The sequence below is a fragment of the Herpailurus yagouaroundi genome, unplaced genomic scaffold (assembly GCF_014898765.1).
Source record: "Herpailurus yagouaroundi ecotype Mexico unplaced genomic scaffold, PumYag 139, whole genome shotgun sequence".
NCBI lineage: Eukaryota > Metazoa > Chordata > Mammalia > Carnivora > Felidae > Herpailurus > Herpailurus yagouaroundi.
Window position 1 is genome coordinate 36,656,916 of NW_024412394.1, and position 25,427 is coordinate 36,682,342.

Genomic DNA, 25,427 nt, shown 5'->3' on the forward strand with positions numbered 1-25,427 from the left:
AGAGAGGGAGACACAGAATCGGAAACAGGCTCCAGGCTCTGAGCCATCAGCCCAGAGCCCGACGCGGGGCTCAAACTCACGGACCGCGAGATCGTGACCTGGCTGAAGTCGGACGCTTAACCGACTGCGCCACCCAGGCGCCCCATTCCTAGCTTAACCATGTTCTTAAAACAAAGCTCAAGATTATTTATAGGAATACAAAAATACCCAGCACTGAACAATCAAAATTTATCAACAGTCAAAAGAAGTATGAATGTCCTAAACACCCCAATTAAAAGTCAAAGATCGTCAGATTGGACAAAAAAGTGATACTCAACTGTATACTGGCTACAAGAAACTCACTTTAAATATAGGGGCAGAGAGAGTTTAAGAGTCAAATGATGATGGGGCGCCTGGGTAGCTCACTTGGTTCAGCATCTGACTTTGGGTCAGGTCATGATCTCATGGTTTATAGGTTTGAGCCCGCATTGGGCTGTCTGTTGTCAGCACAGAGCCTGCTTCGATTCTCTGTCCCTCTCTCTCTCTGCCACTCACACGCAGTCTCTCTCTCAAAACAAATACATAAACTTAAAAAAAAGAGTAAAATGACGGAAAAAGATATTCCATAAAAACACTAGTCAAAAGTGGCCGTATTCATGTAAGACAGAGGAGATGTCAGAGCAAAGACTATCACCAGGGATGAAGAGAATCCTTTCAGGTAGTATCATTTCTCTGATTCTCTTCTAGCCTTCTTTGTCCTCCCAACCTTTTTTTTTTTTAACATGAAATTTATTGTCAAATGGTTTCCATATAACACCCAGTGCTCATCCCAACAGATGCCCTCCTCAATACCATCACCCACACTCCCCGCCCTCCCACCTCCCATCAACCCTCAGTTTGTTCTCGGTTTTTAAGAGTCCCTTATGTTTTGCCTCCCTCCCTCTCGAACCTTTTTTTTTTCTTCCCCTCCCCCATGGTCTTCTGTTAAGTTTCTCAGGATCCACATATAAGTGAAAACATATGGTATCTGTCTTTCTCTGCCTGACTTATTTCACTTAGCATAATACCCTCCAGTTCCATCCACGTTGCTGCAAATGGCCAGATTTCATTCTTTCTCATTATCAAGTAGTATTCCATTGTATATATAAACCACATCTTCTTTACCCGTTCATCAGTTGATGGACATTTAGGCTCTTTTCATAATTTGGCTATTGTTGAGAGTGCTGCTATAAACATTGGGGTACAAGTGCCCCTCTGCATCAGCACTCCTGTATCCCTTGGGTAAATTCCTAGCAGTGCTATTGCTGGGTCATAGGGTAGGTCTATTTTTAATTTTTTGAGGAACCTCCACACTGTTTTCCAGAGCGGCTGCACCAGTTTGCATTCCCACCAACAGTGCAAGAGGGTTCCAGTTTCTCCACATCCTCTCCACTCCAGCATCTATAGTTTACTGATTTGTTCATTTTGGCCACTCTGACTGGCGTGAGGTGATATCTGAGTGTGGTTTTGATTTGTATTTCCCTGATGAGAAGCGACATTGAGCATCTTTTCATGTGCCTGTTGGCCATCTGGATGTCTTCTTTAGAGAAGTGTCTATTCATGTTTTCTACCCATTTCTTCACTGGATTATTTGTTTTTCGGGTGTGGAGTTTGGTGAGTTCTTTGGGTTCTCTTTTTTATAGGAGCTTAGCCTTACACAGACTGTTTCAGAAGAGAAAGTATATTATGAAAGGAAGGGTATAGTATTCAATGACAATATATTCTAAAAGGAGATAAATTTAATTTTTTTTCCATAGCTATCTTTTACTGAACCTTAGCTAAACATTGTACTAGCATAGAAGCCATATTAGTGGCCATCCCATATTCCTGGGACTTTTCAGTGTGCCCTGGTGAAATTCCAACTGCTGCTATCTGCATCCCTGTGCCTCAGTGCTCTTCTTCCAGCTCTATGCAGGTGTAGACTTAAGTGCTAAGGAATTAATATCCTCAAGAGCAGCCATTAACCAATGACCTCCCAGGAGTTGGTGTATTAACATCCCCACTCCCTCACAGCTTGGGTGAAATAGCTTTAAGGTGTGTGCTTTGCATCAGTTTTGCAGAGTTTCTCTATAGAATTAAGCTCCAGGTACCTTTTGTGGTACCTGGCTTATCCATGCACTCTTTATTGGCTGTCTTCCAGTCACTCAGTCACTTGCCTCTACTTCCCTACCATATTTCTGAACTTCCCAAAAAAACTAATTTCACTCAAATCATTGCCTTGGAGTTGCCTGTGAGAACCCAAATTAACATAGCCAGCTACTCCATATTCACCATCTCAGCTAAAACAATTCTTTTTTTTCTTTTTCTTTTTTCTTTTTTAGAGAAAGAGAGAACACAAACGAGTTGGGGAGCGGGGCAGAAGAGAGAGAGAATCCCAAGTAGGCTCCATGCTCAGCACGGAGCCTGATGCAGGGTTCAATCCCACAACCTTATGGTCATGACCTGAGCTGAAATCAAGAGACAGACCCCAGGGCATCTGAGTGGCTCAGCCGGTTAAGTGTCTGACTCTTGGTTTTGGCTCTGGTTGTGATCTTGCATTTCGTGAGTTTGAGCCCCACACTGGGCTCTGCACTGACAGAGTCTGCTTGGGATTCTCTCTGCCCCTACCCCTACCTAGCATACTCTGTCTCTCTCTCTCTCAAAATAAATAAACTTAAAAAAAAATTGTTTTTAAAGAGTCCTACACTCAACCCACTAGCCACCCAGGCGCCCAGCCAAAACAATTTTTTCAATATAGTCCTTATTATTAGATAGTATTATGTTATTTTTATGGATGAAGAAATAAAACTTGTGAGAGGTAAGGAACTTGACCAAGGTGAGTGTCAGAACTAGAATTAGTTGGAACTCAGGACTATCTCACTCATAAGTTTTTGCACGTTCCAATATACTAGGCCCTACCAGAACTGGAAGTTTTCTAATTATCTATCGATTCAACTTTCAGTAGATGATGATGTTGGAAGTTTTATGATTGGATGATATATTTTCAGGGAAATTAGACAAAATAGATTCTACATTAGCCTATAATATTTTGTGTTTTAAAAAAGACATCTGGTAACATTTTTTGTTAAACAGACATTTTTTAGCCTGAACAGGAAAAAAAAAGCAATTTTCAGCTGCTTGCTAACACATATTATGTAGCCCTATTTAAATTAGTCAAATCCTCACCAGAGCTACTTTGGTTGAATAAATCTACTTCTTAAGAGTCTGTATAGATTCTTTCATTTGGCAACTTAGCTCTACTCACTTCCTTATCAAGACTTTAATAGAGAAAACGGTAGTAGGTGAATACACATCATGACATAAATAATTCATAAGGCTTGGGGCTCAGGAATTTTTGTATCTGAACAATTAATCAATCTACCTATGGAATTAATAGAATTTTGGTTTTAGGATTTCAGAAGTCAGTCAACAAATAAATTTTGAGATATTTGATGAGACAAAGTTAACCTTCCTACACTCTCCCTAATGCAAGTACTCTTAAGACTAATTCTATAGGAAGCAGGCACACAGAGAGGATCATGAAAATTTAAGGAGATGACAGTTTCTTTACCATGTATTGTATTAGCAATTTAATCTGTGCATTCTTTTTAGATTTTAAGTTAACAGTCTGCCAGGAAACACCCTGCAAAGTTGTCACACACGGGCAATATACCAGGTTAATAGAATGTTGGAAATAGCATGGAAGTGTTAGGAGATCTCAGAGAAAAAAGCTGTTTACTCTTCACCACCACTAGATATAATCTAAACATTACTTCCCTGAAAGGATATGCAGTGTCACTTACATTCAGCCTAGGCAATTGCATTTCTCTCCTGGTCTTTGCTGAACTGTGCAACATGAACGTAAGCTTTGGTTATTTGAGGTAAACGAACCCTGTGGTCATGCCTGTTTCAAGTGAAGCTAATGTCAATAAGGACAGGCATGGAGGAGAAACTAAAAGCCCCAAAACACTTATTATCTTCACAAAATGTAATGAGTCAGTTCCTACCCTTATTGATGTCAGATTTTTATAGGGAACATTACATCACATAAAGTCTGAAGAAGAATGGAAGCCAGAATAAACAGAGCCATGCATCAAAAAGTCTTAAGTCTCACAGCAGACAGTGTAGCTAATGTAGTCATATTCATAGAATTTTTTATCCAGACTACAGCAATAAAACAGAAATATGCACATTGGAATATATTTATCTACCTCATAAAGTGTATAACATTTTATGTACACATGTAAGTAAAAGGACTTTGCCTGTCTCCAGAAATGTACATGCTTTTCATTTCTCTAATGACTCACACATGAGGTTGCATGAAGTTTAATTAAGTCGTGAAATGTAGAAGATATATATACCAAACGTATTTCATCTTAAAATTAATTTTGCCTATTTAAAAAAAAATACTCAACATTCCATAACATGTCCTCATTTTAAGCTCTCAAGACTTAAATATTATTTCATTGAGAATGTTATATTGCCTGAGTTTTAAAACAAAGTTAAGCATTAAGAGTATCAGTAATGGGATAGTAGTATTGTGATTATTATTGTTTTTTTAAGTTCTCATTTATTGGTGATATAAACAAGCATTTACAGGCCGAATGACACAATCTCTTGGGTCTGCTTTACAATGCTTCAAATACTTTGGAAAAAATAAAAGTTTGGGGGTATCGATGAAACAACAGTGCAGAATGCTGATAATTATTGAAGGTGGAAAATGAGCATGAATGGGCTCATTATATTATTTTCTCTCATCTTATATATGTTTTAAATTTCCATTATAAAAACAGAAAACAAGAAAAATATTAACTGAATAAAAATCACACAGTCTCTATTTAAAAGAGAAAGTTAGGAGCAGTAACAGTGAGATACAGCAATTTATATCAATAGAGATGGTGTAATTTTGGTTTTATGCTTTACAATGACCATATTAGGTACTTTCTGTGATAGTATTAATTTAGCATGCATCTGAAAGATTTTAATTACATATGGAAACTACATTTTTCTTAAATATGTTCAAAAGCTATCTTAAAGTATTTATAAAAAGTCACCTTTGGAACTAAAAATATGATCTTTTTATAAAAGTAAAATAGTCTCATCTCTATCATTTTCCATATGTTTGGAAGGGATTTACAAAGTGGGACAGCCCCTGGGGTGAAAAATCCCAGAGAAATTCCAGATAGAGGTGCATCTTAACAATTCAGTAACCCTGTCTATAGTTCCTCTTTGCACAGAAGTTCTGGACATCTTTCTGACAGAGATTTTTAGGCAGCATTTGTTGATACATATTTTCAAGCATCTGGTCAATAATATATAACATAATTACTAAATCATATCTTTTGTTTATAACATGCAAGAGAAACGAAATATGTATTCATGGCAGGTAAGTAATAGAATTTCATGTTAGTTTAAATGGATTTTAACAATGGGGTTTGTGGTTCTACGTTAGGCCTTATTTACATCTGAAGAAAAAAGTTCTTAAAATTAATACATTTGTTTTTCAACAAAATCATTTGCTTCAGCAAATGATCAGGTTGTTCTTAACATCGATGAATTGTGCTTGAGCGCCACCTGGTGGCTCTCTGCCTCCGTACAGCAGGATTTCCCTTTGATCCTGGGCCTGAGAAAACCCTTGCACCAGCCTGGCATTCCAGATGCCAAATTAAAATAAGACATTATTTGCCAGACAGATAGATCGACTACTCAAAGACTGTAGCATCCTGAACCTCATAACACAATAATATCTTTATTTCATATTCATCCTCTTCATACTAGTTCAAATCCTGTATGTTCAAGTCCAAATATTCCCAGCCTGAGAGACTCTGCATTTTCTACACATTCTTCACATTTTGTGATGTCTACCCTGTTATTTATAGCTGCAGTCACAGCTGCCTCTAGATCAGTGGTTCTCAATCTTGAATGCTATTTGAATCATATTGAGTGTTTTTTAAAAAATGACGGAGGCCCAAACCCAGAAAATCTGCTATAATAGGTCTGGAATGGGGTCATTTTGTAAAGGATTGTTTGTTCTTGAAAGGTGAGAATTATTTCTTCTTCATCTCTGAGAAAGTACATTGTGTTGAACATACTAAGAACACAATATATGTGACAAAGATAAAGCAACTCTAGAGTCTACATGTTTGTTTTAAAACAAGGCAAGAACTGGTCCATCTGCAGAATCTTTGATTCATGGGCTCTGCTAAGAGTATGCCATTGTCCCATCCCCCAGAAGACAAACTAAGGGTACAAATAGCTCCTTTTTCACTCAGTCCCATGCAATTCAATAAGAAAATTTAGTATCCAGATATTTTTTTAAGTTAAGAACTACATTGTGGCAAATTTATATATATAGCAACACATACATAAAATCATGAATCACAATATTATTTATAATAGAAAAATATCATAAATAATCCAATACTTATTTATAGGAGACTGGTTGAATAAATTATAGTATGGAGTACCATGTGAGCATAAAAAAGAAAATAAGAGAGATCTCTATGAGTTACTACGAAATTATTTCCACCATATGTTGATAAGTAAACATGACAAAGTCTGAAATGTCTATTCTATACTCCTTTTGTGTAAGAAAGAAAGAGAAATACATGTTTGTTTTGCCAAAAACAGGAAATGAAGAATAAACAAAATAATGAAGACATTTACCTTTAGAAGACAGGTGGGAAATGGAAGAAATAAGGATGGAGTGACATTCTGTGAGCACACCATCTCACAGTTTCAACCTTTGAATCATATAAATGTTTTTACATAATCAAAAATTAAATGACAGTATGAAAAAAAAATTAAATTGGCCATAAACACAAATAAATGGACCCAAATATATCAAAGTATATTTAATATAACCAAACAGAGAAAATAATTAATTCAAGTAACTTTTGAACACATTACTATACATGCTTTAAAAATATGTTTTTAACGTTTTTTTTATTATTTTTGAGAGAGAGACAGAGAGACAGAGTGCAAGTGGGGGAGGGGCAGAGAGAGAGGGAGACATAGAATCTGAAACCTGCTCCAGGCTCTGAGTTGTCAGCCCAGAGCCCAATGCAGGGCTCAAACTCCCAAACCGCGAAATCATGACCTGAGCAGAAGTTGGATGCTTAACCAACTGAGCCACCAGGTGCCCCTACCATACATCCTTAGTGGGATATATTCTATGAACAAAAAGAAAAGAAATATTTACTTACTATACTACTCTTAGTAGTCATATTGTATTAAAACTCTAAAACTATTCTATTGTAGGATACTGTAAATAACATATTATTGTTACTATGATCCAAGATTTTCAGTATAAAAAAGTTACATTTAACTTTTTATATATAATATATATATGCATATATATTAAACAAAAGCAAAGCTAAACCCTAAAATGCTAAATTTGTAATATTTTAAAAACTAAATTAAAACAAAGCAATCTCTTAGCCCATAAAAATAAAAGTATATCCAATTGAAGCTACAATCACATAGAAAAGAATTTTTCCAAGTAACTTTTAAAAATAAAATGTGATTGCATATCTCTATAGAAATATACCCTAAGGATGAAAAGAACTGCAAAATAAAAAAAAAAAGTAACTATTTTCAGTAATCATATTGTAGACAATAGTGTTATTCTGAAATTGTTATTCAGGATAAAGCCAATGACTATGCGATATGCTAATTCTTTCATTACTGGTGTCACTGAGAACCAAGGTTCTTGGTATGGAGGAAAAGAAATAAAAATGTAAGACAGAAGCTTTTAGTAAAAACCCTACAGTCTTAAATTTGAATTGGTTGTATTATTCAGGATATATTATTGGATGTACTATTCAGTATAATCGAGGATATAATTCTTCTTAAAAAGAAATTCCTAGCTCTCTCTACTGAAAAGGCCAGAAACAATGATTGTAGCATTGGTAATGAGCATCCCTGGAGCTTAGACTATGTCAATCTAAATACCATTTCACTCTAAAAAAAGAGAAGTAGCTGGTTCCAGGTCTAGGGCAGAGACAATATAAAGCAAACTTGGAACCTCTTACACCACAAGGCAAGGAAATGCTCAAAGACTAGTGAGGGCATGTCTTGATTAGAAGAGGCTTCCATTAGCTAAATCTGGGATAATCTGAGCATCAAAGAAGACCAAAAACAGTAAAGGATTAAAACGTCAAGTTAAAAATAGAGTCTCTAATGGCACACAAAAGAAATAGAGACATAAAAGAGGTGGGGAGAATGTTGACAGGAAGAAAAACTCTTCTTTTTTTCTTTTTTTTTTTTTTCGTTTATTTATTTTTAGGACAGAGAGAGACAGAGCATGAACGGGGGAGGGGCAGAGAGAGAGGGAGACACAGAATCGGAAACTGGCTCCAGGCTCTGAGCCATCAGCCCAGAGCCCGACGTGGGGCTCGAACTCACGGACCGCGAGATGGTGACCTGGCTGAAGTCGGACGCTTAACCGACTGCGCCACCCAGGCGCCCCAGAAAAACTCTTCTTGATAGAGGAATGACAGCTAATAATTATAAAGGAGTGAAAGAATTTTCTTAAACTAATCACTTTATCTTCCATAGCCTAATAACTGATTTAGGTGAGAATCATTAATGGATGATAAAACTATTGCTTAAAGGTTGATGGGAAACAGTATATTCACATGGTCTCTAAGTACCCTATGAAATACTTACTAATGTCAAAGAGAATATACCTTCAGAAAGGAGCCATCTGGCAGTCTGCCCTTAACCAAATGATTATATATTTTGCATCACCAGTAGGAAGACAAACTGACCTACTGAGCTTCCTGATGTCATGTAGTAAGTACACATCAACTATGATTCAGGCTCACCAGAAATATTTAACTTAAACCTAATCAAAAGGAAATCATAATACAAATTCATAATGTGAGACATTTACAATGTCATGAAAAACTAAACAAGGTAGAAGGAATGTTCTAGTTTAAAGAGACATGGCAACAAAATATGATGTATGAATCTTGATCATACCCAAAAAAGCAAAAACAGCTATAAAAGTTATTTTATGTACAGCTAGGGAGGGGCAGAGAGAGAGAATCCCAAGCAGGCTCTGAACCACCAGTACAGAGCCTGATGTGGAGCTTGAACTCACAAACTGTGAGATCATGACCTGAGTCGAAGTCAGACGCTTAACTGACTGTGCCACACAGGTGCCCCCAAAATTGCATATCTAAATGAAAAGATTTTGAGTTAATAATGACCTTAGAAATCACCTAACTAAACCTCCTCAGTATGTAGATGAGAAAACTGATTCAGAGATTCAGTGGCTTGTCCAAATTCAACAAATGTTTAGTGCAAAAGCTGTGAAATCTAAAGTATACAATCCATAGTGTTTTCCATTAATCCATTTATTGAGCAACTCCTATATGCCAAGCAGTCCTACTTCCCATTTGAGATGAACCAAGAACATACTAAATGAGGAAATGCATATATAACTCAATCATTACAAATTTCAAATTTAAATTTAAAATTGATTGAGCAAAGGAGAAGGCAGAAATGCTGGCTTTGAAGATGGAGGGGTTCATGAGCCAAGGCACATGGACAGCTACAGAAGCTTGGAACAGCCTCAGCTGATAGCCAGCTGGGAATGGTGACTGCTCCGATCCACACCTACAAGGAACTGAATTCTGCCAAGCATCTAAATGAGCAAGGTAAAGAATTCTTCCCTAGAGCTTCCAGAAAGGAATGCAACCTTAATGACACCTTGATTTTAGCTCAGTGAAACTCACAGTAGACATCTGACCTACAGAACTGTAAAATAATAAATTCGTATTGTTTAAAAAAAAAAATGGTTATGGGGCACCTGGGTGGCTCAGTCAGTTGGGCATCTGACTTCGGCTCAGGTCATGATCTTGCGGTTTGTGAGTTTGAGCCCCGCGTCGGGCTCTGTGCTGACAGTTCAGAGCCTGCAGCCTGCTTCAGATTCTGTGTCTCCCTCTCTCTCTGCCCCTCTCCCACTCACTCTCTGTCTCTCAAAAATAAATAAATATTTAAAAAAAAACTTTACAAAAAAAACGGTCTATGAAAAATAGGGGCACCTGGGTGGTTCAGTCGGTTAAGCATCCTATTTTGGCTCAGGTCATGATCTCATGGTTTGTGAGTTTGAGTCCCATGTCGGGCTCTGTGCTGACAGCTCAGAGCCTGGATCCTGCTTCAGATTCTGTGTCTCCTCCATCTCTGCCCCACTCGCACCCCTGCTCGCACTCTGTCTCTCTCTCTATCAAAAATAAATAAACATTAAAAAAAAATTTTTTTAAACAATGGTTGGACAAAAATAGGAACCAGGGATTTGTTAGTTCATATACCCGGAAAGGGTAGCTGTGGAGACTTGAAACAGGTCTCAGGTACCACTGGAATAGAACTCAGATTATGTTTACTATTTCTCTTCATATTTTGGCTGTACCTCTCTTTGTATGAGGGTCTCTGTGTTTCTATTTAGAGACAGATTTCCTTCATGTCACAGAGGATGGATACAGCCACGGAAACTCCAGAACTACTACTCAGCTCAACAACATTAAAGAAAACAGAGGACCTCCCTTTTAGTGTCCATATGTAATATCACATAGAAGGTTACTGATTGTCCCAGATCAGATCATGTAAAAACAAAACAAAACAAAACAAAACAAAACAAAACAAAAGACAAAAAACAAAACCTGGCCTGAGGGTCAGAACACTGTATTTGGCCAGATTTGGGTCACGTGCAACCCCACTGTCCACTAGTAAGCTGACACGTAACTGACAGCCCTATCACTCCTGCCTGCCTACCCCCAACCCCACCAACCACATGGAGCAAGATAAGGGCAGATTCCCTAAGATGAAGGTGAAAAGGAACACCAGGCAGACAAAAACAAAAGAAAGAGGTAATAACTACAGTGAGTAAACAACAGGAACAAATTATAAAGGTAAAAATGCATACGAACTATTCAGGAAGTAGTACAAACTCAGTTCTGGTAGGGTTCCAGGGAATAATGAGAGAAAAGGTACTTGGGGCTATATTGTGAAAGTTAGTAAAATAGTGAAACGTCAGGCAGAAGAAAGTGGTACCTATTAGGTAGAAAGTGGAGAGCCACCAGCTTTAAAAACAAACACACAATGGCATGATTTCAAATTTGGGTTGTGGGAAGATTATCAGTCATCAGTTTATAAAAGTGTAGTCCTAGGTCCACCAACATCAGAAATTATCTGGGTACTTTGTTAAAAATGCAAAATCCTGAGTCCTACCCAAATTTATCAAATGAGAATCTCTAAAGGTGGGTCACAGATAGCTGCATTAGAAATAAGAACCACAGGGACACCTGAGTGGCTCAGTTGGTTAAGCATCTGACTTTGGGTCAGGTCATGATCTCATAGTTCATGAGTTCAAGCCCCATGTCAGGCTCTGTGCTGACAGCTCAGAGCCTGGAACCTGCTTTAGATTCTGTGTCTCCCTCTCTCTCTGCCCCTCACTCACTCTCTCAAAAATAAATAAATGTTAAATTTTTTTTCTTTTTTAAAAAAAGAAAGAAAGAAGCACCACAGGCATTATTTCTACATTCTAAAAGCTGAGAACAAATAGGATAGAATTTTAATAAGAAAAATGTTTAACAGTATACATTTCCAAAATGTTTTAGATAATTAAAAACCTCCCACTTAATCCTTATGCATTTTGTCTGTTACTACTAACTAGCAGAGCGATGGGTCAATAATTTAACTGCTCTGAGCCACAGCTACCCAGTCTGTGAAAAGTAAAATTTGGACTAATAATTAATCTCCTTTAACATTATAATACCATGATTTTTAAATCCTGTTTCTTGAAATATTTCTACATCCCTATGCAGTAAAAGGTTAATTCAGCAGGCTTGGGTTGTTACTCAACCCTGCCCATTCCAAAGAAAGGGCAATCCCTTGATGGCCCTGGAAAATTACTTCTGCCTTGGGATATCCTGCCAGATGAGAGGGTTTTTATATACCTCAGGCCTTGGGCCATGTTGCATCAGTTTGGCCTTTGTGAGGCTGGATCCCCACATAAAAATACTAATCCCCAATTGACTGATCCCAAAGAAAAATACTGGATACCAAGGCTCAGGAAAGTTTCCCTGGTTCACTACTTTGCACATGTCACACGTCACTGATGGGAGAAAAGAGCATCCAACTACAACTACACTAAAAGACAACACCTAGAAGCTCATTCCTGGACTTGAGCCATGTGTATTTTCTCAATGCTGATTTTAATCTTCATCCTTCCACTGTAATAAACCATAGCCATGAATATAACAGCCTTTCTGAGTTCTGTGAGCCTTTCTAGCAAATCATCAAATCTGAGGTTGGTCTTGGAGACCCTTGACACAAGCAGCATTTCAACATTACACTGTCAGTGTGGCTTCCAATTCAAGTAAGCTTAAATATTGTTTAAATAAAACATTCTGTATTAATTTTTCATTCTGCTGCCCTTCAACTTAATATCTACTAGAAATATATCCTAAAGAAATCATAATGAAATAAAGAAAGCCATATCTTAATTTAAAAGCTAATTGCAGTATAGTAGAAAATTGAAACAACCTAAAATTTAAATAATCTAGGTATGCTTTACTGAATGATAATATGTCCATTTAGTGGAATAGTTATTAAAATGGCTTTAAAATTTTTTTTAATGTTTATTTATCTTCGAGAGAGAGACAGACAGGGCGTGAATGGGGGAGGGGCAGAAAGAGAGGGAGACACAGAATTCAAAGGAGGCTCCAGGCTCTGAGCTGTCAGCACAGAGTCTGATGTGGGGCTTGAACCCATGAACTGTGAGATCATGACCTGAACCAAAGTTGGACACTCAACCGACTGAGTTACCCAGGTGCCCTAAAATGTTTAATTAAAGAACACAACTGTTTCCAAACCGTGTATGCATATAGACAAAAACTAAAAGAGAACATGGACAAACAGGAGATTATTTACTGTAGTATTCAAAGATTTTTAAAAAATTTTTTAATGTTTATTTATTTTTGACAGAGAGAGACAGAGCATGAGCGGGGGAGGGGCAGAGAGAGAGGGAGACAGTATCTGAGCAGGCTCCAGGCTCCGAGCTATCAGCACAGTGCCCGACATGGGGCTCGAACTCACAGACCGCAAGATCATGACCTGAGCCAAAGTTGGAGGCTCAACTGACTGAGCCACCCAGGCGCCCCTCAAACATTTTTTACTGATTATTGTTGCTATAATAAAATTGTTTTTATAATAAGTAAATATTTTAAGTGCCAAATTATAAATGTAATTCTCTGGTTCATGGTACTAATTCAATATTCTTAATATGAATAATAAAAATCAAGATCACTGACACCATAAACCATCCACTAACTAAAATAGATATTGTAGGCTCTAGGTGGAACCCAAGTCCCTACACAGGATTAGGAAATAAGAGAGAGGCGCAATATGGAAAACATGTAGTGGAAAGGGATTGGTCACAGGGCCAAACCCACACATTGAGTACCGGCTTTACCTGCCTCTAGCTGTGAAGTCATGAGCAGTCTCCTTCACCTTGCAGAACCTGAGTTTCCTCATTTGTTAAATGGGAACAATAATAAAGGCTTTACAGAATTACTGCCACAGTAAATGAGTAAAACACTTAATGCAGTGCCTGCACAAGAAAAAGCTAAATAAATGTCCAGTCTCTGCCTTCTCCCTCAATTATACACTCAAAGATTGCAGATGTTAATCTATAAAGTTTTTTAAAGTGCTTTTCTCCTGTGACACCTACTTTCCATACCATATTAATTATGAAGGTATTTATTCTCATGGCATAAAGAATGGTGACCCAATAGATCTGAAGAGAAATCTTAATTTCTAGGTGATTGGTAACACATACATCACTTTTTTTTCACTTAGGTAAGTCAAAAATCCAATTTTGAAAATCAAATAATCTCACCTGAACCTGTTACTAATTTTCAAATCCAGAATAAAGCAACGTTAACACAACAAATATTTATCAGAGGCCATTAACGAGTCAAAAACAACAATAAAAATAGAAAAATAATGAAATAATAATAGGTAGGGATCTTACCACAGCCACTGTCACTGCTTTCCAAAAGCTTCTGGGCATTGTATTTTGCTAAGGAATTCAATGATGGAAATTTTTCAAAACTGTTTCTTTCTTTTTAAGTGCAAAACAGAAAATTGTGGTCAAATTGTCTTTCCATGGTTATTTCAAAAGCAAAATAAACTGATAGTGCACAAATATTTTCATGCAGTTTGCAAAGTTGCATAGTACATCCATCCAGTCTATCTGACATGTTACTCTATGTTTTTGTGTGGGAAGTAATGTCTCTTACCAAAGCATGCTCTTTATTTGGTCAAACAGAAGATTCAGAGAAAAACAAGTAAGGCAATCTTCATTTTCTTACTAGTGGGAGTCAAGTGTGCATTGAAGAAATATTTGTCATGCTCACCACATTTTTGTTATATACTTGTCTCACAGAGCCAGTGTACAACTTTGAAGAAAGAAGAATAACTGCTGTGTATAATGCTGGAAAAATACTCCCTGCTATCCAGCTTCCCTCCTACAGGATAGCCAGGCCAATCTTTCTGAAACATAACTTTGAATTCTGAATCTTGCTCAAAATTTCCAAAAGTCTTCCTTTTGTCTTTTGCCTGACAGCCAGGCTGTCCAGCCCAACTTTAGTGATTGCTCCCACCAAAAGCCCCCCAATAACAAGGCCAAACTAGTCCACCTCTGTACTTTGCTCATCCTGCTACAACTGCTTTGAATGACTTTTGTCTAAATCCTAAGCATCTGTCAACACCCAGCTCAAGCCCTCTCTCATTCATAAGACCTTTCCTAGTCCTTGTGGTTCACACATTAGCTCTGTCTGAATGCCCATAGCAGCTTTTGTATGAACTCTTCTTTTGGTATTTAATAAAATACTCTCTTGTACCCTTGCCATGTCTTTTTATGATTCACCGTCTACTGCAGCTGTCGGAAAATGCAAGTGTATACCACTCCCTCCTTTGTTAATAAAATGTTTCCCCCACCCCCACCCGTGTGGACTTGGGGTTTGACTTGCTTTGACCAATGAAATAGTTGGTATGTAACACTTCCAAACAGAAGCTTTTAAAGGAATTGCAATATTCCAAAAGTCTCCTACCTCCTGTGCCCTCCACCTTCAGAAAAGCATGTTGTACATAAAGTTTTCCTTTAGTTTAGGTCCTAAAATAAGGAGATATGTGGAGGAAATTCAGCCTGCAGTTTGTAGAACAATCACAACATCCAACCAGTAGCTGACAGTATGGACCTGAACAAGAAATAAATATTTATTATTGTGAACTGCCGAGAATTTGAGATTGCTTATCACATAGTGAAAGACAACTGATATAATAACTATTATTTCTTAGGTACTATGTCCTATATCCACAATATCTCATCTAACCAACACAATAATCCTATGTGTTAGCATACTTTATTATCCCCATTTTACATATGAGAAAATGAGAATAAGAGAGATAAGGTAACTAATCCAAAACACACAATGCTGTAAAATTCTACAATCAGACACATTTAGCTTTGAAGTTAGATTCCGTCACTTACTGAATATAGTATCATAGGCATAATATAATCTCACTGGAACTCAGTCACATATATAATAAAGATAATGCTTAAGTTCTTCTCACTGTACTTCTAACGGCTGTTGGAAGGATTAAATTAAATAATGTGAATGACCAAATAATTTAATAAATTAGTGAGTTTTAATTTATGTCACCTCTAAATTAGGCCCTGAGATAAAGACTTGGTGTGGGTAGTTTAGGAAACATGTGTAACAAAGTGGGGGAAATGAGGTGGAGAATGAGAAAGGTGAATAAAATGATTAGGTTACTATTTGGGGAAATGGGCTCAATCCCACAAAGATAGGTATATGTGGAATATGTATCAGATGGTCAAGTAAGTTCCTATCAGGCCCAACCCTTTCACAAATAACAACAACAAACCCCAGACCGAAAAAAAAAAAAAAAAAAAAAAAAGAAAGCAGTCACTGGAAAGTGAACCAAAAAAGTGAACAAGTGGATTTTAGAAGAATCAAAACTTGGAAGAAGGATCAAAAGAGATGAGTTTCCCATCATTACAGATTTTATCCTGAGAGCAGGGTAACATTAGCACTAAACAGTGTGTCTAAAATCTAATACAAAACAGTCTTTCTGGCCTGAAAATCAGAGGATGGCATTTAGAGCAGCCACAGATCCTGGTAAGTTGGGAAAAATAAGTCAACCAGAAAGGAAGAGCCCTGAATTCCATTTATAAACTCTGCCCAAGTCTCTGAACCACACATGAATGGGGCAGAATCCAATACCTCAGCTAAGGACAAAAGGAATGAACAAAAACTTGAGCTGCTGCCCAAGAAATAAGTGTTTACAGTTTAAATTTGGCCAGTTAATTTTCCACTTAAAAATATGATTAACAATCTTTGGAGAAATATAGAGTATTCACTACATAACATTCTACAATGTCCAAGATATAATCCAAAATTGCTCAATTTATAAAAAATCAGAGAAGTGTGGCCCATTTTCAACAGACAAGATTATTAACCAAGACCAATCCCAAAATGATCTAGATGTTCAAATTAGCAGACATGAATTTTAAAGCAGATTTTATAGTTCTGCTCATTGAAATAAAAGAAAATATTCCTGTATTAATAAAAACAAAGAATCGCAGCATAAAAAATAGAAACTTTTTTTAAAAAATTTTTTTTTCAACGTTTATTTATTTTTGGGACAGAGAGAGACAGAGCATGAAGGGGGGAGGGGCAGAGAGACAGGGAGTCACAGAATCGGAAGCAGGCTCCAGGCTCTGAGCCATCAGCCCAGAGCCTGACTCGGGGCTCGAACTCACGGACCGCGAGATTGTGACCTGGCTGAAGTCGGACGCTTAACTGACTGCGCCACCCAGGCGCCCCTAGAAACTATTTTTAAAAGGAACCAGAAGAAAAATCATGAACTGATAAAAATGCAATTTTGAAAATAAAATCTCAATGAGCAGGCTTAACATCACATTGGATATGATAGAAGAAAGAATAAGTGAACTTGAAGATAGGTCAATAGAAATTATCCAATCTGAAGGACAAAAATTTTTTTGTTTTATATTATCAAATCTAAAAACACTTTAGGACAATAACAGAAGTCTAACATACATGAATCAGAATCCCCAAAGGAAAGCACAGAAAGAGAAGGGGAGAAAAAATATTTGAAATATAATAGCCAAAATCTTCCAAATTTAGTAAAGGGCAAAAATTTACAGATTCAAGATGCTCAACAGGAGAAATGCAAAGAAAACCACACCCGGACACATCATAGGCAAGCTGCTAAAAAGCAATGATAAAGAGAAAATTTTTAAAGCAGTCAGAAAAACAATGATACATTGCCAATAGGGGCATAACTATTTGACTATGAACTGACTTCTCATCAGAAACTTATAGAGATCAGAAGACAGTAAAACAATGTTTAAAGTGCTGAAAGAAAAAAAAACTATCAATTCATAAGTCTATATCTTTCTTGATATACTTGAAAATGTCTTTCAAGTATAAAGTTAAAATAAAGATATTTTCATGTAACAGAAAACTGAAAGAACTGTACTACAAGAAATGCAAAAAAAAAAAAAAAGTAAAACTAAATTTCTGTGGGCTAAAAAAAAGTGAAACCAGTGGAAACTCAAATCTTCAAGAAGAAATAAGGAGCTTCAGAAATGATTACTATAGATAAATATGAGACTATTTTTCTTCTTTTAAAACATAGGACTATTGGGACACCTGGGTGGCTCAGTCAGCTAAGCATCTGACTCTTGATTTCAGCTCAGGTCAAGTTCTCACGGTCATGAAATGGAGCCCCACATCGGGCTCTGTGCTGACAATGCACAGCCTGCTTGGATTCTCTCTCTCCCTCTCTGTCTGCCCCTCCCCTCATGCTTTCTCTCTCTCTCAAAATAAATAAACATACATTGGGGCGCCTGGGTGGCTCAGTCGGTTAAGCGTCCGACTTCGGCTCAGGTCATGATCTCGCGGTCTGTGAGTTCAAGCCCCGCGTCGGGCTCTGTGCTGACAGCTCAGAGCCTGGAGCCTGTTTCAGATTCTGTGTCTCCCTCTCTCTCTGACCCTCCCCCATTCATGCTCTGTCTCTCTCTGTCTCAAAAATAAATAAACGTTAAAAAAAATTAAAAAAAAAAAAAGAATCTGGTGGTGAGTGAGTCCAGAACCTTTAAAAATAAATAAATAAATAAATAAATAAATAAATAAATAAATATAAATAAACACACATTTAAAAAATGACTCTCTTAAGCAAATATAATATTGTCTTGTGCAATTTATAATATATATAGATGTAAATCTTACAACATCTGTAGCATAAAACATGGAAAAGGATCTATAAAGTTGCATGGGTACTACATTTTTTTTTAAGTTTTAATTTATTTTCTTTGACAGAGAGAGACAGCAAGTGTGGTAGGGGCAGAAAGAGCAAGAAAGAGAGAATCCCAAGCAGGCTCCATGCTGGAGCCCAATGTGGGGCCTGACCTCACAAACCATAAGATCATGACCTGAGCCAAAACCAAGAGTTGAATATTCAACCAACTGAGCCATCCAGGCACCCCGGTTTTGACATTTTTATGTCAAGCAGATACCTATATATCATGACCTATTTATATAATATATATATATATACACACACATATATACATATATAATATACATATATATATATACATATACAATGCAAAGAGGTCTAGCCAAAAAGTTGTTAAGAAAATAAATTTTTTATACATTTTTTTAGTGTTTATTTAAATTTTTTTATGTTTATTTATTTTTGAGAGAGAGAGAGTGTGTGTGAGCAGGGGGAGGGCAGAGAGAGAGGTAAACACAAAATCTGAAGTGGGATCCAGTCTCTGAGCTGTCAGCATAGAGCCCATCATGGGGCCCAAACTCACGAACAATGAGATCATGACCTGAGCTGAAGTCTGATGCTAAACCAACTGAGCCACCCAGGCATCCCTTTAATGTTTATTTATTTTTCAGAAAGAGAGAGAGAGTGAGAGACAGAATGCAAGTGGGCAGGGGCAGAAAGAAAAGCAGACACAGAATCTGAAGCAGGCTCCAGGCTCCAAGCTGTCAGCACAGAGCGTGATGCAGTGCTTGAACTCACAGGCTGTGAGATCATGACCTGAACTGAAGTTGGATGCTTAACCACCTGAACCACCCAGGAGCACTAAAATAAAATTTTTTTTAATATTCAAATAATCGAAAAAAGGCAGACAAGGAAGAACAGAGGAATAATAGAGAACACAAACAGAAAATAATAAAATAGCATCCCTAAGTCCAACCACATCAATAATTACATTAACTGTTAATGAACTAAATACTCCAATTAAAAGGCACAGATTGCTAAAATGAATAAAAAAGTAAGACCCAACAATCTTCTGTCTACAGGAGATACACATTAAATATAAAGGCACAGGTTGAAAGGAAATGGAAGGAAAAGATATGCCATACAAATAATAATCATGAGAAGACTAGAGTGGCTATATTAATATTGGACAAAATAGACTTCAAAAAGCATCCCACCAGAGAACAAGGAAGGTAGAGTCACCTCTGCTTTCACTGGAACAAGCACTTTTGGTACAGAGGAAAGCGCTCAGAAAGAAAAACAGTGACAGACATAGTGTCAAAAACTGTGTGCTGCTCTAGGTGAATTTAGTTGAGCCAAGGGGATGTGAAGAAGCTATCAGTGGCATCTACTACAAAGTGAATGAATAAATCAATTAATAAATAGTGGTCTCATAGCCATTGCAGTATACAATGAGTTGTATAGAGACAGTGCTGTGGTAAGTGAGAGCCAGACAGGCACCTGGTGACTCTGTGCCTCACTGAGGAAAATAAACATGGACAGAGGAGATCCTTAGAAGCCAAGATGCAACTGTCATCATGTGCATTTTTTTATATGAAATTTATTTTCAAATTGGTTTCCATACAACACCTAGTGCTCATCCCAACAGGTGCCCTCCTCAATGCCCATCATGTGCATTATTTATGCAAACTCTGGGGGGAGCACAAGAAGAAGAACCCAGATGCTTCAGTCAGCTTCTCAGAGTTTCTAAGAAGTGCTCAGAGAGGTGGAAGACTATGTCTGCTAAACAGAAAGAAAAGTTAAAGACATGAAAAAGGCAGACAAGGCCCATTACAAAAGAGAAATGAAAACTTATTACCTGCCCCCCTTACAGAGGAAACAAAAAAGAATTTCAAGGATCCCAAGGCACCCAAGAGGTCTCCTCTGGCCTTTTTCTTGTTTTGTTCTGAGAATCACCCCAAAATCAAAGGAGAACATCCTGGCCTATCCATTGGTGACATTGGTGACATTGCAAAGAGACTGGGAGAGATGTGGAATAATAACACTGCAACAGATGACGAGCAGCCTTACGAAAAGAAGGCTGCTAAGCTGAAGAAAACTATGGAAAAGATATTGCTGCATACTGAGCTAAAGGAAAACCTGATGCAGCAGCAAAAATGGAAGTCATCAAGGCCAAAAAAAGTGAGAAGAAGAAAGAAAAGGAGAAAGACAAGGAAGATGAAGGAGATGAGGAGAAAGAAGATGAAGAAAATGCAGATGAAGAAGATGATGATGATGAATAAGTTGGTTCTAATGCAGTTTTCTTTTTCTTGTCTACAAAACATTTAACCCCCTTGTACACAACTAATACCTTTTAAAGAAAAAAAATTGAAATGTAAGGCTGTGTAAGATTTGTTTTTAAACTGTACAGTGTCCTTTTTTGTATAGTTAACACACTACCAAGTGTGTCTTTAGGTAGCCCTGTTCTGGATGTATTTCCAGTAACCACTAACTTTGTCTGGTACAGTACAGGGGTTAAAATCGGTATGGAAATTCATGGGGCGCCTGGGTGGCTCAGTCGATTAAGCGTCCGACTTCAGCTCAGGTCACGATCTCACCGACCATGAGTTCGAGCCCCGCGTGGGGCTCTGGGCTGATGGCTCAGAGCCTGGAGCCTGCTTCCGATTCTGTGTCTCCCTCTCTCTCTGCCCCTCCCCCGTTCATGCTCTGTCTCTGTCTCAAAAATAAATAAACGTTTAAAAAAATTTTTTTTAAAAATCGGTATGGAAATTTAAAGCAGGTTCTTACTGGTACATGGTAGAAACTACTTATGTAGGGGGATGGTAGTTTTTTGATCTTCAGTTGTCTCTGATGCAGCTTATGTGAAATAATTGTTGTTCTATTAACTGAATACCACTTTGTAATTACAAAAAAAATGTTGCAGCTATTTTGTTGACATTCTGAATATTTCTAAATAAATACAAATTTTTATTAAGAGAAAAATAATGGTCTCAGCAAAATAAGACAAACAGAAAACTTTTCTGCTACAAACATTTAGAAATAGTAGACAAATGTAATAAACATTTTTTAATGCACAGTCAAGTTCCACAAAAAAGGACCAGAAACAAAAAATCCAAGTGGCAATCAAATGACCTGATGCTACAGTGACAGGGAAGGGAAGGAAATTTGCAGGTGGACAAGAATAGATTTTACAACTCAGCAGGGTCTTGACTTAATTGATTGACAGAAAAAGTCCAGGTCCCATAGTTACAAGATGGTCTCCTTTCTACTAACAGACATTCTTGACCTCTCATTCATTCTTTAAAGCCCTACCCAATTGGGAAAAGATTCTGTGTCTGTCATGTTTCTTTCTATTATAAGCAATGAAAACTGAGTTGCGAATGGGGAAAAGTGAGCGAGGAGGAAGAGGGAATTCCTGACTATGTAAATGAGACTTAGGGCCTTCTTTCTGGATTCCACACTCAAATGATGTCAATATGACCTGTTCTTGATCCATCTCTCAACTTTTCTTTCCTGTATGTTGCTTTCTACATGGAGATTTATTCCACCTCATAGCAAGATGGCAATCAGCATCTCTAAGCTTACTGTTCTACTGCTTCTTGTCCAACAAATAAGAAAGCTTCTTTTTCACTGTAGACAAACAAAACTTCTGACTCTGTTTAGTGTAAATGGGTGACATGCCCATTCCTAAACCAATCACCTCAGAGATGTAATATTTGGGGGAAGGGAGAATGCAATATTTTGATTTTCCAGTTAAATCATATTCCCACTCCTAGAACACAGGATGGAATCACCCACTTAAGCTATTGTAGGAGATACTTTGGTACCCCCTTGTCCCTCTTCTTATTTCATTTTCAGCTGTGATAGAAACTTCTGTGCATGCTGAAGCCACCCCTCCTCAACCACCAGCCCCATGTTTCTCTACTTTTCTGCCCACTGCTTTCTAAAGTTTGAAAAGTTTGCTCAATCCACACACAGGCACAGGCCAAAAGGGCAGAGGAATTAATGTCCCTGGTAGCAACATTCAATCAATCAGAGATGAGGATAGAAAATAATTACAGATATTACAAACCTCCAGTTCCCCAACTTTCTATGCACTTGGGACAGGTCAAGCCTTACCATCTACTCTAAAGAAATTCCTGAGTCTTTTACACTTTCTGGCCAGAGTGCCAAAAGGTGACAAAACTTGGATACTGATTCAGCTCCTTTTTTTCCCCTCTCTTCCTTTTTTTTTTCAAAAGTAATACAAGTTCTAGAGCGTCTGGGTGGCTCAGTCAATTGGGCATCCGACTTCGGCCCAGGTCATGATCTAGCAGTTAGTGAGTTCAAGCCCTGCACTGGGCTCTGTGCTGACAGCTCTGAGCCCAGAGCCTGCTTCAGATTCTGTGTCTCCCTCTCTCTCTGCCTCTCCCCTGCTTGCACTCTGTCTCACTTTCTGTCTCTCAAAAATAAATAAGCATTAAAAATTTTTGTAATAAAAAATTTTTAAAAAGTAATACAAGTTCAAATTCACCAACTCTTTATTCTTCTGAGAATTACTTCCACAAACAATACTCTGCCACCCTTTAGCTACTTGTACATCATGTACCGACTCCCAAAGTTTCTGTCCTCCTCTCTGTCAGAATGAGTTTTGAGTACAAAGGCTCTATTCAGGTTACCTTGATTTTATTACCTTTTGATTAATATCCCCAACCAAAAGCTCCAAAGCAGTACAGTATAACATTATCTTCCATTCCCCTCTCCAACCTTAGACTTTATGTTGTATAGGATCCAGAGAATGACCATGAGCACAAACAGTACAGGAATTTGTATTGTTTTCTTAACCAGTAGCCAACTTTAATCTATTCAAGAATCTCTTTCACCTACCCCAAAACATTCTATACTTCCTCTGTTTAGTTAAAATCCCTCTGTAAGAAAAATGAACGATTGGGACCTCATGAAGATAAAAAGCTTCTGCACTGCAAAGGAAACAACAAAACTAAAAGGCAACCGACAGAATGGGCAAAGATATTTGCAAATGACATATCGGACAAAGGGCTAGTATCCAAAATCTATAAAGAACTCACCAAACTCCACACCCGAAAAACAAATAATCCAGTGAAGAAATGGGCAGAAGACATAAATAGACACTTCTCTAAAGAAGACATCCAGATGGCCAACAGGCACATGAAAAGATGCTCAACGTCGCTCCTCATCAGGGAAATACAAATCAAAACCACACTCAGATATCACCTCACACCAGTCAGAGTGGCTAAAATGAACAAATCAGGAGACTATAGATGCTGGAGAGGATGTGGAGAAATGGGAACCCTCTTGCACTGTTGGTGGGAATGCAAACTGGTGCAGCCACTCTGGAAAAGTGTGAAGGTTCCTCAAAAAATTAAAAATAGATCTACCCTATGACCCAGCAATAGCACTGCTAGGAATTTACCCAAGGGTTACAGGAGTGCTGATGCATAGGGGCACTTGTACCCCAATGTTTATAGCAGCACTTTCAACAATAGCCAAATTTCAACAAGAGCCTAAATGTCCATCAACTGATGAAAGGATAAAGAAAATGTGGTTTATATATACAATGGAATACTACTTGGCAATGAGAAAGAATGAAATATGGCCTTTTGTAGCAACGTGGATGGAACTGGAGAGTGTGATTCTAAGTGAAATAAGTCATACAGAGAAAGACAGATACCATACGTTTTCACTCTTATGTGGATCCTGAGAAACTTAACAGAAGACCATGGGGGAGGGGAAGGAAAATAAAATAAAGGGAGGGAGCCAAAGCATAAGAGACTCTTAAAAACTGAGAATAAACTGAGGGTTGATGGGGGGGGTGGGAGGGAGGGGAAAGTGGGTGATGGGCATTGAGGAGGGCACCTGTTGGGATGAGCACTGGGTGTTGTATGGAAACCAATTTGACAATAAATTTCATATTAAAAAAAATTTTTAAATAAATAAAATGAAAAATTATCTTTTTTCATGAAAAAATAAAATTAAAATAAAATAAAATAAAATAAAATAAAATAAAATAATAAAATAAAATAAAATAAAATCCCTCTGTAAGGAAACATTCCTGCTTCAAACGTGTTAATCTCCCTCTTTAACCAGAAAAATGTAAACAATCTCTTACGAAACATTTTCTTGCATCTTACATTTTCTGGATCATAGCCTAATCCATCAAATGTATGGGTATGTAAGCTTGTTAAGAACGACATATCTGTGCTGCCAGCTTTGGGACTAGATCAACTCAAGGTCCCAAAGAAGTTCCCACTGAGTATATTCCATCTGCTAACTTAAACACGCAAACTGCACCAAACTGCACATCACTCCAATACCATGCTAATACCAGCATGGTTATATCTCATGTCTCAAAAGTTGACTTGTGCCCAGGTTTTTGTGTGTACTATCACAGGCACAGATGGCACTTTCCTCCTCCGACACTGCTAGATAATTCCTACTAAAGTCATTCCTTAGAATAAACTTCTTACCAGCATACAGCACAATTCCCGAACAATTACTTAAGACAAAAGAAACACTTTCTGGGTAAAGAGGATTGGGAGATATAGGCTTCCAGTTATGGAATGAATAAGTCATGGGAATAAAAGGTACAGCATAAGAAATACAGTCAATAATATTGTGATAGCATTATATGATAACAGATGGTAGCTACACTTGCAGAAAGCATAGCATGATGTATAAACTCGTCAAATCACTATGCTGTACACCTGAAACTACTGTAACATGCATCAACTATGCTCAATAAAAAGAAAGAAAAAAAAAGATTTTCTAATTCATTGTCCCAGCACATTGTGACAAAGGTAAAATCATGACTCTTGTGCAAATATGTACAATAAATATGTATCAAATATTTCACTTAACATACTAATTAGTGAGAGAATGATTAAGATGTTACAACCAGTTCAAAGGAGAAGCCAAAGAGCAGGCATCCATATAAGCAATCAAGAATGCTGAAATGGCGGCGCCTGGCTGACTCAGTTGGTGGAGCATGCGACTCTTGATCTCAGGGCTGTGGCTTCGAGCCCTACGTTGAATGTAGAGATTACTTAAAAATAAAG

The 25,427-nt window shown here is 37.6% G+C and overlaps 1 pseudogene; it reads left to right on the forward strand.

Annotated features, from left to right (window-relative positions):
- The first annotated feature begins 9,598 nt into the window (after window positions 1-9,598).
- Window positions 9,599-20,868, forward strand: LOC121030050 (high mobility group protein B1-like; annotated as a pseudogene).
- Window positions 20,869-25,427: the final 4,559 nt, after the last annotated feature.